Source organism: Alligator sinensis, unplaced genomic scaffold (genome assembly GCF_000455745.1).
Source record: "Alligator sinensis unplaced genomic scaffold, ASM45574v1 scaffold389_1, whole genome shotgun sequence".
Classification (NCBI taxonomy): domain Eukaryota; kingdom Metazoa; phylum Chordata; order Crocodylia; family Alligatoridae; genus Alligator; species Alligator sinensis.
The window spans coordinates 2,255,133-2,255,403 of NW_005841951.1; positions in this window are offsets into that span (position 1 = coordinate 2,255,133).

The following is a 271-nucleotide window of genomic DNA, read 5'->3' on the forward strand; positions in this document are numbered from 1 at the left end:
CCCGCCCACCGCCCCGCGCGCGTCACGCGACGCCCTGCCCCGTGCCCCGCCGCCATTGGCCGAGTTCCGCGCAGGGCCGCGCGCCATTGGTCGCTGCCTCGTGTGAAATCAGCCAATGAGGCGGCGACTTGAGGTTGCCAGGGTTACCGATGCTGTGAGCAGGCTGCGTGGAAGGGGCTGCGGGTTCTCCGGGCGCGGGGGTGTGCGGCGGCGGCAGGGTGCGGGGCCGGGGGGGGGAGGGGGGTGGGGGGGGGTTGGCGGGCAGAGGGCA